Raw genomic sequence first — 15,785 nt, forward strand, 5'->3', positions numbered from 1 at the left:
AAAGAGGTGTATAAAATCAATTATCCATAGTGGGTTTTTGACCAAAGTTCCCCAGTTTTAATATTCCATAAGAGTTTTTGAAGAAAGTTGTAGCATACATTATTTGTGGTTTTACCAAGCTGCATCTCCTCGCATATAAATTTGCATCTCATTTCCATTTTTTATGTTTTTCTACTGCTGCCTTAAGTGTTTGACACCAGAAAATTTCAGAGCAGAGCTGAAACACACCATATTGTCAGAGATGATGGCTGGTGTCTCGTTTCTCTTCCTGGCAGCTCTAACAGAAGCAGCTACTGGTTTTTTCTGGAAAGATTACATCTATGTTAACCTAGGTTTGTCCTGGAGTGATGCTCGAGCATACTGCAGAAACAATTATTTTGATCTGGTGACTTTTGAATCACAGGAAGAATTTGAGAACTTTCTGAATAATGGATATTCTACACACTACTTTGAATCCTGTTGGATTGGGCTTACCAAGAGTCCGTCTGAGATGGTCTACAGTCAGTGGTCTGATGGAACCGCACTTAGTTTCACCCGATGGGAGGAATATCAACCAAACAATTTGCTCTCTGATCACTGTGTGAAACAATTTTACTCTTACTGGTCTGCTGAGGACTGTTCAAATCTTTTGACTTTCTTCTGCTACACATGGAGGCCTACGCTGGTTCTGGTGCCGGAGATGAAGAGCTGGAGGGGAGCACTGGAGCACTGCAGAACACACTACATTGATTTGATAAGCCTGAACACAGAGAGTGATCTGTTTGTGACCAATAACAGGAGCAGGAATGCTACAATGCCCACTGGCTGGACTGGTTTGTACTTTATGGATGGTTCGTGGTCTTTTGTGAACGGTCAAGGTCTTGGAAGCCTGTTTTCACTGCCCTCATGCCCCATCCGGCCTTTACGATGTGGAGCCAAAACCGGAGCTGAAGTCTTGGAGATCAGAGACTGTGAGGAGAAAATGAGCTTCATTTGTTACACTTACTGAAGGTAGGTCAGGAAAATGAATTAAACTACACAAGTGAAGCAACACATTTATTCTCAACATAATTAATAAAACAAACATTAAATTATTTCATTTATTTCTCAGGCAACAAGGTTTACTAAAAACAAGACCCGGACAAGATGAAAAGAGAGAAGAAGCTCTCATACAGATAAATATTTACTTTTAGACACATTTGTGCAGATTCTACTGATAAAACTTTCACTGTATTTATTGCATTCATATAATTTCATCTCTTTGTCATAATATTATGCTATGATATTGCTTTAATTATTTCTTAATGTACTGTAAATCATTTACACTGTTTTTTCTGCTATACACAGTTGAGATTAAAGTGTTAAATAAACTGTAATGGACCTGTTTGTTGTGGGAGTTTTGGGATTTCTAACTGTTCTTTATTGTGACTGAATAATCAGAACACTTGCTGTATTTACTTAAAACAAATCAACTTTTCTTAAATTCAGCTTCTTGCATAAGTTTGTTGTGGAATGTCTGTAAACATGACAGATTTACTAAGTTAAAAATGTACATCCAGAAACACTTGGTTATTTAGCTCTGAATCATAACTGTAACGTTCATGACAGACCTGTTTCCTGGTGCTTTTACAGCTGTGCACTCCACTACAATAATTATCAAGGTTCCTACATGTATATTTGTAACCCAGCAGATTTTGTTGTGCAGTTTTAAAAGGGTAATAATTTACCACACTGTTTCTTATTTAATGCTCAACTAAAAAGCATAGCATTGCACTACACTAAACTACAACATAGACTTAACTGTATGGATTTAGGGTATATAATTGTTAGCTAAATGTAGATCATTATTTATCATTTATTCACATTTTAGATAATGAAAATGTAATTAAATGTTTTTGAATTCAGAATGATAAAAATTTCCTTTCCTGTAATAAATTATAATGCTGACAGACGCTGTAATGACTTGCTATGCATTGTGTTATTTACATGTTTATTAGTTCTTACACTGTCATCAAAAACAGATAATACAATAAAAAAAACGTATCACGTTTATTCATTCATTTATTAATTGTCTGTTTTTATCCTGGTCAGGGTTGAGGTGGGTCTGGTACATTTTTTGTGGCTCCAATTGGCCTGACTGCATGTCTTTGAACTTGAGGGAGGAAAGCTGTTCATTTAATTAAATGACTTTTTAAGCTCTAATAAAATCGGTTCCATTTTCAGACCTTAGAACAGGGGTCATCAAACTACTGCCTGCGGGCCGTATACGGCCCGATGCTTTAATTTGACCGGCCCCTTTAACCACAGCAGCAATACATGTTGTCTGGCCACTGTTCATCTTCGAACTCACAGTATTATAACGGGGAAAAAAATAACAGAGGAAACAAAAATTGGCCACCCGGAGTCTCAGTAGATTATACGGCAGCGATCCAACGGGTGGCGCTCCAAGCATGAGGGGAGTGATTGGCGCATTAATAGAGAGATGAGTGACCGCAGCCACTGAACTGTGTTGCAAAGCAGTTAAGTGGGATTTCGTTATGAAAATCCTCGTGTCCTGTGTTAATTTCATTAAAGCTAATGCTCTTAACTACAGGCAGTTTTAGGAATTCTTGTCTGAGCTGAAGATGTTCTTTACTGAGATCCGCTGGCTGAGTCGGGGCGAGTTTTAAAATGTTTTAACGTCCTGCTCCCGGAGATCAACGCATTTATGCATCCAAAATCAAAACTCAATCACATTGTTTAAATTTTATGCTTCTCTTTCCATTGCTCCCTGATCTCAATAAAACATGCACTCAAAGTAACTACCGTTTTCGGGAGCATCTACTTCTGTGTGCAGACTTTTTTGAAGTTGAAACACCTTAAATCTCCAACCAGATCCAGACTCACTAATAAACTCAACATTTATTAGCTATTATGATTGGCAGTAACAAATATGGAACCTGACGCTCACTCTCGTCAGGCAAAAGCAGGCTCACAGTTCACACTGATTTTTTAAGGAAACACTGTATGAGGAAGGATAATGGAAATTATTAAAATAAATAAAATTTCTGCATTATCATTATGAACTACAATTATACAAAGCACAGACAATACATCCAGTATACATAGTAAATAGCTTTTTTGGGTGTGGTTACTATTTCACCCATGGTCCGGCCCCCCGAAACACTGAAGAACAGTAATCTGGCCCTTCGGTTAAAAAGTTTGAGGACCCCTGCCTTAGAACATTTAGCAAGGTGTCTTACCAAAGAAAAGAAGTAATGAGTGGCAGACACTGACGACACTGCACCTTTTTACAGCATTTCTTCCATGCTTTACATGCTGGTCCATCCTGTAGAGTCTGTGTCTAACTGCACAACGTAGCTGTTTGTAGGTTCTGTCCAATGTATTAGCATTGGGAATCCAGTACCGTCGACACAACTGAGACAAAACATGGCTGTGTGTGTGTGTGGTGGGGGGGGTGGGGGTATTTAAAAAGCTCTCCCAGGTGCATTGCATTGCTGCTGATGAGACACAGAGACTGATTAAAGGTACTGACATAGACAGTCATCTGCGCCTTCATGCCACCTATTAATAGTAGGGGAGATGGACATTGCAACCACTAGAATTATGTAGTTATGTATTCATAATGTATAATACAATATAAGAAGCATAATACTAATATTCAAATTATACTAAGTATAAAATCTAACCTTTCCAATACATTTTCCATCTTTTTGTCATCTTTGACAATCAAACTTTAAACTCAAGAATAAAGGCTGATTAGTCATGTAAAAGATAATAAAACATAAAAAATGAATAAATGCTAGTAAATAGTGAGCATTGCCCCAAAATTAACAAACATAAACAAGATCAGTATGGAGTCCTTACATATGCAAAGATCAGCCCCTCTTTACCCCCTTCCGCCAATTGTAGGCCAAGAAAACATGGGGTTGCTTTGATAAATATGTTCATATATGTCAGGCATAAGACATGGGAAAGATCAGTTATCATGTAATACATCATTATCATGATCTTCAGGGCAGTTTAATCATCCGGGAATGGAAACAGATCTGGCCAACTAGGGATGTCATCTGGTTGACACTGAATATCAGTTAGAGCAGTTGTTGCCAAGTTGTTGCTGAACTGATTGGGGTGGTGAGACCAATAGACCGTTGGAATGGTCCTGTCGACCTCACCTTGTTCCACCTGGTTAGTCCCCCCAGCTGGTTTAGGTAAAGTGTCCTTCACCTGTCTGTGAATAGAATTTAGAGTAGAAGACAAAGTGGTGCAGTAATCAAGCATTAAAAATTTATGTTGGTCTGTGTCCAAGGGTTTATCAGGGACAAGATGTCCTGCACAAGGACACATTGTTTGTGACACAATAGACATTTGTTGCAAAAATGTTGTGCATAGATTGTAAGGCATTTTGTAAACCCCCCCCCCCCCCCCTTTTGACATGTTCTTTTCATGGGTCAGTTTGGCATAGTGTGGGAAAAAAACTTAGAAAGGCAGGGTCTGATGTGATCTGGACCTGTAAACAAATAGGAGAATCAGTAGACGGTGGAAGCGTGCAGTTGCTTTGGCAGCAGCGTCATCTCTGGCGTTGCTTTGTGAAATTGGGCCAGAAGCATTAGAGAGTGCAGAATATTTACAAACAGCTATTTGTTGGGGTAGCAAGAGTCAGTCTATAGAGACAGTCTATAGAATAGTGTGTGTGTGTGTGTGTGTGTGTTTCTTGTCTTTTGCCCAATTAACCAGACCCACCTCAACCCTGACCAGGAAAAAGCAGATGTAAAACAGACAATGAATGAGTGAATAAACATGTTAACAGTCTTTAAAAAATCAATTGTAAGGTGTAAAAAAAAGCAATCACTCTCTTTTTAGAGTCGAGGTTTTCTTAAACTTCTTTTTCTGCCAGTAGATAAACAACTGCGAGTGAACTTGAGCTCATTAACTGTGACATTTCTAGTTTTGGTTGTTTTTGTTCTTGACCTTCCTTGACACACATGATGCTTGTCCTGCCTTTTGTTGTTTCAGTAGGGATGTAACGATACACTCTACCCACAATGCGATGCGATTCACGATACGATTTTTCCCCGATTTTTTTAAAACTGAAATTGAAGACAAATGAGTTTCCTTTTATTATTTATTTTAAAAATAAAATAAAATCCTGTATTTGTGCTTATCTTTTATTTATCTAAATAATGAATGCCCTTTAATTTCTAAGGTAGGTACAAACTATGCCAAACTATTTTGAATTAAGCTCAATTTGGCTGAAAATCCTCGAATTTGGCAACCAGGCGTATAGCGACAGTGACAAGGCGAGGTGTATAGCGCTAGCGCCCTCTGCTGTGTAAAGTGAATATCGATTCATTTTACATGTCAAATCGATATGAATCGTGGAATTTTGGAATCGGTTATTAACTGCATTGTGGTGAATCGTTACATCCCTATGTTTCAGTATGCAAAATACTTTTACTTATTTTCCTTCTCTTTCTGGAAAGACTTCTTATAATCAGAAGCTTTGCCACTGCATTTTTGAGTTTTTATATATATATATATATACCTGTGTATATATATATATATATATATATATATATATATATATATATATATATATATATACAGGTCCTTCTAAAAAAATTAGCATATTGTGATAAAGTTCATTATTTTCCATAATGTAATGATAAAAATTAAACTTTCATATATTTTAGATTCATTGCACACCAACTGAAATATTTCAGGTCTTTTATTGTTTTAATACTGATGATTTTGGCATACAGCTCATGAAAACCCAAAATTCTCAAAAAATTAGCATATTTCATCCGACCAATAAAAGAAAAGTGTTTTTAATACAAAAAAAGTCAACCTTCAAATAATTATGTTCAGTTATGCACTCAATACTTGGTCGGGAATCCTTTTGCAGAAATGACTGCTTCAATGCGGCGTGGCATGGAGGCAATCAGCCTGTGGCACTGCTGAGGTGTTATGGAGGCCCAGGATGCTTCGATAGCGGCCTTAAGCTCATCCAGAGTGTTGGGTCTTGTGTCTCTCAACTTTCTCTTCACAATATCCCACAGATTCTCTATGGGGTTCAGGTCAGGAGAGTTGGCAGGCCAATTGAGCACAGTAATACCATGGTCAGTAAACCATTCACCAGTGGTTTTGGCACTGTGAGCAGGTGCCAGGTCGTGCTGAAAAATGAAATCTTCATCTCCATAAAGCTTTTCAGCAGATGGAAGCATGAAGTGCTCCAAAATCTCCTGATAGCTAGCTGCATTGACCCTGCCCTTGATAAAACACAGTGGACCAACACCAGCAGCTGACATGGCACCCCAGACCATCACTGACTGTGGGTACTTGACACTGGACTTCAGGCATTTTGGCATTTTCTTCTCCCCAGTCTTCCTCCAGACTCTGGCACCTTGATTTCCGAAAACAGTACTTTGGACCACTGAGCAACAGTCCAGTGCTGCTTCTCTGTAGCCCAGGTCAGGCGCTTCTGCCGCTGTTTCTGGTTCAAAAGTGGCTTGACCTGGGGAATGCGGCACCTGTAGCCCATTTCCTGCACACGCCTGTGCACGGTGGCTCTGGATGTTTCTACTCCAGACTCAGTCCACTGCTTCCGCAGGTCCCCCAAGGTCTGGAATCGGCCCTTCTCCACAATCTTCCTCAGGGTCCGGTCACCTCTTCTCGTTGTGCAGCGTTTTCTGCCACACTTTTTCCTTCCCACAGACTTCCCACTGAGGTGCCTTGATACAGCACTCTGGGAACAGCCTATTCGTTCAGAAATTTCTTTCTGTGTCTTACCCTCTTGCTTGAGGGTGTCAATGATGGCCTTCTAGACAGCAGTCAGGTCGGCAGTCTTTCCCATGATTGCAGTTTTGAGTAATGAACCAGGCTGGGAGTTTTTAAAAGCCTCAGGAATCTTTTGCAGGTGTTTAGAGTTAATTCGTTGATTCAGATGATTAGGTTAATAGCTCGTTTAGAGAACCTTTTCATGATATGCTAATTTTTTGAGATTTTGGGTTTTCATGAGCTGTATGCCAAAATCATCAGTATTAAAACAATAAAAGACCTGAAATATTTCAGTTGGTGTGCAATGAATCTAAAATATATTAAAGTTTAATTTTTATCATTACATTATGGAAAATAATGAACTTTATCACAATATGCTAATTTTTTGAGAAGGACCTGTATATATAAAATAATAATAACAATCTAATTATAAATATAAGATATAAAGCCTTGCAGAGGAATTTAGTCTATTTTTTTTTGTTTTGTTGCATTTACATTTACATTTTCAGCATTTAGCAGACGCTTTTATCCAAAGCGACTTACACAGTGAGCGGAACACAATGAGCAATTGAAGGTTAAGGGCCTTGCTCAGGGACCCAACAGTGGCAACTTGGTGGTGGCGGGGCTTGAACCGGCAACCTTCTGTTTACTAGTCCAGTACCTTAACCACTGAGCTATCACTGGCCCTTGCATAACAACAACAACAACAACAACAAAAAACACCTTGTATAAAAATAAAAGTTCCAAGTGTAGATGTATTCAACATATTTGCTTTACAACCCCTTAATAGAAGCTGGTCCAACTAATTAAGTTTAGAAGTCACATGATTAGTAGATTAAGTTCCACTTGTGTTCAATCAATCAGAAACATGATCTGTCACATAATGTCAGTATTTATTTATTTATTAGGATTTTAACGTCATGTTTTACACTTTGGTTCCATTCATGTCAAGATAAATAGTTACAGGTCACTCATGATTCATCAGTTCAAGTTCAGTATCAATGTCACAAATGGGTGGCTAGGCGAGACAAAGAGGGCGGACACACTTGCAGAGATTTACCAAAACTAGATATTTATTATAAACAAAAGCTAGGAACATGACTAAACAAGAGCTAGGAACATGACTAAACAAGAGCTAGGAACATGACTAAACTAGAGCTAGGAACATGGCTACACTAGAGCTAGGAACATGGCTACACTAGAGCTAGGAACATGGCTACACTAGAGCTAGGAACATGGCTACACTAGAGCTAGGAACATGGCTACACTAGAGCTAGGTGCCTGACTAAACAAGAGCTAGGAACATGACTTAACATAACTTGGCATGATTTTGCATGACTTAACTTAACATGACTGAAAATAACTTAACATGACTTAGAAAGACCTAGAAACATGACTTAACATGACGAGAGAGACCAAACCTGAGCCACACAGAGCCAAACCAAAATAGAAGTCCAATAGTTCCCAAAGTGTGAGAAGAAGCTGCCTTCTTAAATGTCCCAGGCTTCTCTTCCCAGACGAGGTGCAGCTGCCAGCAATTAGCAGCCAGGGACCAATCCTGAGGCTCAGAGCTCTCTCCGAGTGTGCTCATGGAGAGGGGGCGTGGCACACAGGAGCACACACTCACATACAGACTTTCAGTGTTACAGATGCCCCCCCCCAAAGGCACGCCTCCTGGAGTGCCCAAATAAACAAACCCAACAGGAGGCCCAGGACCCTGAGGGGCAAATTTAAAGTCATTAAGTACATCTTGAGGCAGGCATGACATAAGTGCGGTAACGCAGGCTGCCGACAGAAAACCAGCCAACAATAGTTCAGAAGCAACCTCTGGGGGTGCTGACTTAACAGAAGCTCTATCGGGGGGCACCAACTCGAAATCAGAAGCGCCGTCAGGGAGCGCCAACATGGAAACAGAAGCACCATCGGGGGGCGTCCGGAATGAGCTGCTTAAACCCTGGAGGGACGTCGTGAATCAGCTGCTTGAACCCTGGAGGGACGTCGTGATTCAGCTGCTTGAACCCTGGAGGGACGTCGTGAATCAGCTGCTTGAACCCTGGAGGGACGTCGTGAATCAGCTGCTTGAACCCAGGAGGGACGTCTTGAATCAGCTGCTTAAACCCTGGAGGGACGTCTTGAATCAGCTGCTTGAACCCTGAAGGGATGTCTTGAATCAGCTGCTTGGAACCTGAAGAGGCTTCGTGAATCAGCTGCTTGGAACCTGAAGAGGCTTCATGAATCAGCTGCTTGGAACCTGAAGAGGCTTCGTGAATCAGCTGCTTGGAACCTGAAGATTCGTCTTGAATCAGCTGCTTGGAATCTGAAGATTCATCTTGAATCAGCTGCTTGGAACCTGAAGAGGCTTCGTGAATCAGCTGCTTGGAACCTGAAGATTCGTCTTGAATCAGTTGCTTGGGACCTGAAGAGGCATCTTGAATCAGCTGCTTGGAACCTGGTGAGGTTTCTTGAATCAGCTGCTTGGAACCTGGTGGCGGCAGCAGCAGAGCTGAAGGAGAATTGTCTGTAGTAGACTGTGGCTTGAACTCTGCAGGCTGGAACATAAAGCTTGGAACTTTGACAGAAAACGAAACTGGAGAGGACTTGGAACTGTTCGACTCTGTCTGGGCGGCAGGAGGGCCCGAAAGTACAGACAGACCATCTCTAAAGCACTGACCTGCTGACTGACACCTACGACCGACAGAAACAGACGAACACGGAACAGGACTAGACAAACTAGAACTCATGGAACTTGACTTAGAGACATGACTGACTTGGACAGACGGACAAGACATGACAGGCTGACTGACCTGAATCTGAATACCTGGAACTGGCGAACATGACATGGACTGAACTGGCAGGGTACGGCCATGGACTTTCTTAGACATAGACTTGGGCTGACTATGAGTCAAGGAAACAGACGGGTCCAGCAGAGGACTCACCTGAACTTGAGTACCTGAAACTGGAGCCGATGAACAGACAGAAGGACCCCTGGAGCCATTGGGATCTTTACAAGGAACATGACTAGACAAACTAGAACTCCTGGAACATGACTTGGAAACATGACTAACTTGAACAGACGGACAAGACATGACAGGCTGACTGACCTGAACCGGAATACCTGGAACTGTCAAACAAACAGAAAGACCCCTGGAGCCCTTGGGGTCATTACAAGGAGCATTACTTAACAAACAATCATGACTGGCTCCTAACATGGACATGGGAGGGTCACGAGCATTAATAGCAGGCACTGGCACCCGGACCACATCAGCAGTGGGCACTGGGGGAAATGTAACATCCCCAGTGGGCACTGGATGCCGGGTATAAGCTGCAGTGGGCGCTTTGCTGCGTGTAGCTTCTCTAATGGGGATGGGGTGGTCACGAGCATTGATAGCGGGCACTGGCACCCGGACCACATCAGCAGTGGGCACTGGGGGAAATGTAACATCCCCAGTGGGCACTGGATGCCAGGTATAAGCTGCAGTGGGCACTTTGCTGCGTGAAAATTTGGCTCTCATGAGGTCCTCGAACACCTTTACCGAGTTCAGCACAGCTCCCCTGTCAGACAACAGCTGCCTGGCCCAATCATGAGCGGCACCCCTCAGTCTAGACATCATGAACCGTACCTGGTCGATTTCAGCTGGCTGGGGGTCCTGAAGGTTCTGCAGGTAGAGCTGGCTCTGCAGAAGGAAGCCTTCAACAAATGAGTCGCTTCCATCATATGGAGCTGGCCTACTTAGCGGTAAGGTCTGAGGAAACCTCATGGAGTTAAACTCCGGGAACATATACAACAAAAACATCTCGCTGTGTCCTATTTTGGGGAACTATTCTGTCACAAATGGGTGGCTAGGCGAGACAAAGAGGGCGGACACACTCGCAGAGATTTACCAAAACTAGATATTTATTATAAACAAAAGCTAGGAACATGACTAAACAATAGCTAGGAACATGACTTAACATAACTTAGCATGATTTTGCATGACTTAACTTAACATGACTTAACATGACTGAAAATAACCTAACATGACTTGACATGACTTAGAAAGACCTAGAAACATGACTTAACATGACGAGAGAGACCAAACCTGAGCCACACAGAGCGAAACCAAAATAGAAGTGCAATAGTTCCCAAAGTCTGAAGAGAAGCTGCCTTCTTAAATGTCCCAGGCTTCTCTTCCCAGACGAGGTGCAGCTGCCAGCAATTAGCAGCCAGGGACCAATCCTGAGGCTCAGAGCTCTCTCTGAGTGTGCTCATGGAGAGGGGGCGTGGCACACAGGAGCACACACTCACACACAGACTTTCAGTGTTACAATCAAACACCATCTTTTTTTATCTCCAGTTTACATCGCTTACAAGAAAGGAAACTGGAGTTTCTGGATGAAACCCACAAAAATATGGCGAAAACATGCACAATGACAGAAGCAATCCCAGTTGCTTCGGCAAAACAGGCCAGATAAACACACACACACACACACACACACACTGGGCAAGTTCTAACTTCAACTGGCCTGACTGCATGTCTTTGCATTTGTGGAAACCAATACGGACACAGAGAATATGCAAACTCCACACAGAAAGAACTCTGACCGTGAACTCGAGCCATTCTTGCTGTGAGGCGACAGTGCTACCACTGAGCCACCGTGCTGCCCCATTTCATTTTATTTAACTTCATTTTTTACCACAGCTTTTTCCTAGTCAGGGGTGCAGTGTGCAGGTTACCATGAAAACATTGGGCACAAGGGAAGAAAACAACACCAGACTTTGACCTTAATTCCCCAGTTTTAATATTATATAAGTGTTATTAAAGAAAGTTGTAGCGTACATTTGTGGTTTTACCAAGCTGTTGCTTTGGCAGCAGCGTCATTTCTGTCATTGCTTTGTGAAATTGAACAGAAGCATTAGAGAGTGCAGAATATTTACAAACAGCTATTTGTTGGGATAGCAAGAGTCCGTCTGAGACAGTCTATAGAATAGTGTGTGTGTGCGTTTTTTGCCTTTTGCCCAATGATTAGACCCACCTCAACCCTGACCAGGAAAAAGCAGATGTAAAACAGACAATGAATGAGTGAATAAACATGTTAACAGTTTTTTTTAAATGAATTGTAAGGTGTAAAAAAGCAATCACTCTCTTTGTAGAGTCGAGGTTTTCTTAAACTTCTTTTTCTGCCAGTAGATAAACAACTGTGAGTGAACTTGAGCTCATCAACTGTGACATTTCTATGTTTGGTTGTTTTTGTTCTTGACCTTCCTTGACACACATGATGCTTGTCCTGACTTTTGTTGTTTCAATATGTAAAAGGCTTTTACTTATTTTCCTTCTCTTTCTGGAAAGACTCAGCAAGGTGTTTCTTATAATCAGAAGATTTGTCACTGCCTTTCTATGGTGTTTTTATGAGATATAAAGCCTTGCATAAGAATTTAGTCTATTTGTTTGTTTTGTTGCATTACGACAATTACATTACAGTAACTTTTTATTTAAATTGTATTTAATAAACCTAACAAAATAGTCCAAGTTGTTAAAACAGATAAAAAAAAAACTCACCCTGTTTAAAAATAGTAAAAACAAAGTTGCAGGTGCAGATGTATTCATCATATTTGCTATAAAGCCCAGACATAAAAGCCGGTCCAACTAATTAAGATCATAAGTCACATAATTAGTTGATTAAGTTCCACTCGTGTGCAATCAATCAGAAACATGATTTGTCACATAATGTCAGTAATAAATAATTCATTAATTAGGATTTTAACATCATGTTTTACACTTTGGTTCCATTCATGTCAAGACAAGTAGTTACAGGTTACACATGATTCATCTGTTCAAGTTTAATATCAAACACCATCTTTTTTATCTCCAGTTTACCTCGCTTACATGACAGGAGTTTCCGGAGGAAACCCACACAAATACGGCAAAAACATGTGAAAACATTTGTGGTATTACCAAGCTGCATCTCCTCACATATAAATTTGCATCTCATTTTCATTTTTTGTTTTTCTACTGCTGCCTGAAGATGATGGCTGGTGTCTTGTTCCTCCTCTTGGCAGCTCTAACAGGAGCAGCTACTGATTATTTCTGGAAAGAATACATCTATGTTAACCTAGGTTTATCCTGGAGTGATGCTCGAGCATACTGCAAAAACAATTATTTTGATCTGCTGACTTTTGAATCACAGGAGAAATTTGAAAACTTTGTGAATAATGAATATTCTCCATACAGTAATCATGGCCGTTGGATTGGACTTAGCAAGAACCCATCTGAGACGGTCTACAGTCAGTGGTCTGATGGAACCGCACTCAGTTTTGACCGATGGGGGGGCATTAGAACCAGACGCTTTTCTTACTGATCACTGTGTACTTCTATATAACGCTCTTTGGTATGACTACAATTGTTCAGTACATTTGACCTTTTTCTGCTACACATGGAGGCCTACACTGGTTCTGGTGCCGGAGATGAAGACCTGGAGAGAAGCACTGGAGCACTGCAGAACACACTACATTGATCTGATAAGCCTGAACACAGAGAGCGATCTGTTTGTGGTCAATAACAGGAGCAGGAATGCTACAATGCCCACTGGCTGGACTGGGTTGTACTTTCTGGATGGTTCGTGGTCTTTTGTGAACGGTCAAGGTCTTGGAAACCTGTTTTCACTGCCCTGATGCCCCATTCAGCCTTTTAGATGTGTAGCCAAAACCGGAGCTGAAGTCTTGGAGATCAGAGACTGTGAGGAGAAAATGAGCTTCATTTGTTACACTTACTGAAGGTAGGTCAGGAAAATGAATTAAACTACACAAGTGAAGCAACACATTTATTCTCAACATAATTAATAAAACAAACATCAAATTATTTCATTTATTTCTCAGGCAACAAGGTTTACTGAAAACAAGACCTGTACAAGATGAAAAGAGAGAAGAAGCTCTCATACAGATAAATATTTACTTTTAGACACATTTGTGCAGATTCTACTGGTAAAACTTTCACTTTAATTACTGCATTTATATAATTTATAATTTAATTTCTGTGCTATAATATTATGCTTAAATGCTGTTTTAATTGTTTTATATTGTACTGTAAATCATTTATATTGTTTTTTTCTGTTATTACTATTTGCTAAGAAATAATTTGTCTGTAGATTCAAATGTACAGTGAGCTTTACAGTTACATTATGGGCTTTTGAGCTCTACTGCAAGAAAAAAAAAGCACTGACTCCAAAATCAACACCTTAAATCTGGAATAAAGGTTGTTGATGACAAAAAACACACTCCTTTTTATTTATGGCAGACCTGTTTATTTATCAAGGTACATGTACATTTGTTTCTTATTTAATGTTCAACTACATTGCCTACCTTTGCTTATCTTTATGTAAGCTACTACGTAAACGTAACTGTATGGATTTAGGGTATATAATTGTTAGCTAAATGTATCATTTATCATTTATTCACTTATTAGATAATAAAAACTGATTAAATGTGTTTAAATTCAGAATATTAAAAATTTTCCTTCCTATAATAAATTATAATGCTGAAAAAATGTAATGACTTGCTATCCATTGTGTTATTTACATGTTTATTAGTTCTTACACTGTCACCAAAAATAGACACACACACACACACACACACAATTATTAGTAGCTTCAATTGGCATGACTGTGTAGTGACTCCTCTGGGGGTCCTGACCATTGAAGAACAGCATGAAAGGGGCTAACAAAGCATGCAGAGAAAACAGACAGACTACAGTCAGTAATTGTAGAATTACAAAGTGCTTCTGTATGGTAAGTGGAGCTGATAAAATAAACAGTGAGTGTAGAATCAAGGAGGTGGTTTTGATGTTATTGCTGATCGGTGTACGTTTTATTACTGGGGTGTGGTTGTTTTTAGAATAACCTTTTTATTTGTTAGGGTGTCTGCGGCGTCTGATGAACTTACCACCTCTTCTCAGCGTCGCAGACGTTACAGAACTAAGAACAGCGTGGTCTCTAATAGGAGGTCCGCTGATTAGTGCGTACGACCGGCACCTGCGCGCTCACTACTTAAGTGGGCGTTGCCAGGTTGCCGGCGTCGCACCTTTTGTTTTGTAACCGGCTTTTGACTGCATTGTACCAGTCTTTTCTTTCATAGGGCTTAGTGGGTTCCCCTGGCGCTGTACAGCGGTAGGGTGTGTAAGTCGAAAGACTGAGGTAAATAGGCCTAGACTTTTGTATTTTTAAGCTGGTGCGATTTCGTGCAGTCCTCGCGCTGCAGTTCTTTTGAGCCGTGTTTCTGTGTCAGCAGCCGGTTAGCTGCTGGCTAATGCTAGCGCCGCTGTTTGCACACTGCTGTGCTTAATAGCGCTTCCGGATCTCCGGCTTTTCACAGCGCTTTGGTACGGAGTGACCCGGGTTCGCGTCCGGAGTCCGCAATTTAGCTTTGCGGTTTTTTTTGTAATCGGCCCCTTCCCAGCTCCTCGTTGGTGACAGTGCCGTCCGGGATTTCCCGGAACCTTGTTTTTCCCCCTTCTAATGTGTCTCGCCACTCTCGTGAGTTTTTTCCCAGAGATACGAAGCGTTTGGCGCTCCTCATAAGCGCTTGTTCGCTTCCTTCCTTCAGCCTCGCCATAGCGAGGTGTTACGGTCTAGGACCGGCGAGCCAGCGACCGGGGTTCGCGGCTCGCATTTAGGTTTTCGTCTTTTGTTTTTCTCTGTTGTTTCTCTTTTAGAGCCAAGACGTCTTCGGCAGCGTTCGGGGTTCCCGAATTGTTTTTTGTTGACTGTTTAACATCTTTTGTTGTTTATTATCATTTCAGTTAATAAAGTACTTTCTGGTTATCCGCATTTTGGGTCCTCGCTCTCTGCTCATCATAACAGAAAGGTGCGACCCAAAATGCGGATAACCAGAAAGTACTTTATTAACTGAAATGATAATAAACAACAAAAGATGTTAAACAGTCAACAAAAAACAATTCGGGAACCCCGAACGCTGCCGAATTGTTTTTTGTTGACTGTTTAACATCTTTTGTTGTTTATTATCATTTCAGTTAATAAAGTACTTTCTGGTTATCCGT

The sequence above is a fragment of the Trichomycterus rosablanca genome, chromosome 1, assembly GCF_030014385.1.
Source record: "Trichomycterus rosablanca isolate fTriRos1 chromosome 1, fTriRos1.hap1, whole genome shotgun sequence".
In the NCBI taxonomy this organism is placed as follows: domain Eukaryota; kingdom Metazoa; phylum Chordata; class Actinopteri; order Siluriformes; family Trichomycteridae; genus Trichomycterus; species Trichomycterus rosablanca.